We start from the raw sequence: 1,048 nt of genomic DNA, 5'->3' as shown, positions 1-1,048 counted from the left end.
TGCCTCAGTCTCCCGAGTAGCTGGGACTACAGGCGCCCGCCGTCACACCCAGCTAATTTTTTGTATTTTTCGTAGAGATGGAGTTTTACTGTGTTAGCCAGGATGGTCTCAATCTCCTGACCTCATGATCTGCCTGCCTCGACCCCCCAAAGTGCTGGGATTACAAGCATGAGCCACTGTGCCCGGCCTTTTTTTTTTGGTATTTTTAGTAGAGACGGGGTTTCAACATATTGGCCAGGCTGGTCTTGAACTCCTGAACTCAGGCTATCTACCCACCTCGGCCTCCCAAAGTGCTGGGATTACAGGCATGAGCTACTGTGCCCGGCCCTAACATTTTTTTTTCTCCCAAGACAGGGTCTCACTCTGTCACCTAGACTGGAGTGCATTGGCATGATCATAGCTCACTGTAGCCTCGACATCCTGTGCTCAAGCGATCCTCCTGCCTGAGCCTCCCAAATAGCTGGGACTATGGTGTGTACCACCACACCTGGCTAATTTTTGCATTTTATGTAGAGACGGAGCTCACTATGTGGCCTAGGCTTGTCTCGAACTCCTGTCCTCAAGTGATCCTCCCACCTTGGCCTCCCAAAGTGTTGGGATTACAGGTGTGAGCCACCACGCCTGGCCAGAATTCCAACTCTTGATGTAATAGGTGCTTTTCTGTCTTCTGGCTTCCCACCCCCAGTGTGTGGCTTCAGGATCCCCAATTTTCCTCATCTCTCTAGTCCTATCAGGCACCTCAGAATCACTTCTCAACCCCACTTCTGCTTGCCCCTTCACACCCCACACAGAGGAGCTACCAGTGCTGAGGGAAAGTGTTGCCTCTTAAGTTTACCTTTCTAGCTATGAAGCCCTCAGTTTAATACTCAGAATACTCAGACTGGGCTGGGCTTATGCCTGTTATCCCAACACTTTGGGAGGTAGATGTGGGTGGATCACCTGAGGTCAGGGGTTTGAGACCAGCCTGGCCAACATGGTGAAACCCCATCTCTACTAAAAATACAAAAATTATCTGGGTATGGTGGTACATGCCTATAATCCCAGCTAC

The sequence above is a fragment of the Mandrillus leucophaeus genome, unplaced genomic scaffold (assembly GCF_000951045.1).
Source record: "Mandrillus leucophaeus isolate KB7577 unplaced genomic scaffold, Mleu.le_1.0 Scaffold112, whole genome shotgun sequence".
Lineage (NCBI taxonomy): Eukaryota > Metazoa > Chordata > Mammalia > Primates > Cercopithecidae > Mandrillus > Mandrillus leucophaeus.
This window is presented reverse-complemented; position numbering follows the sequence as displayed.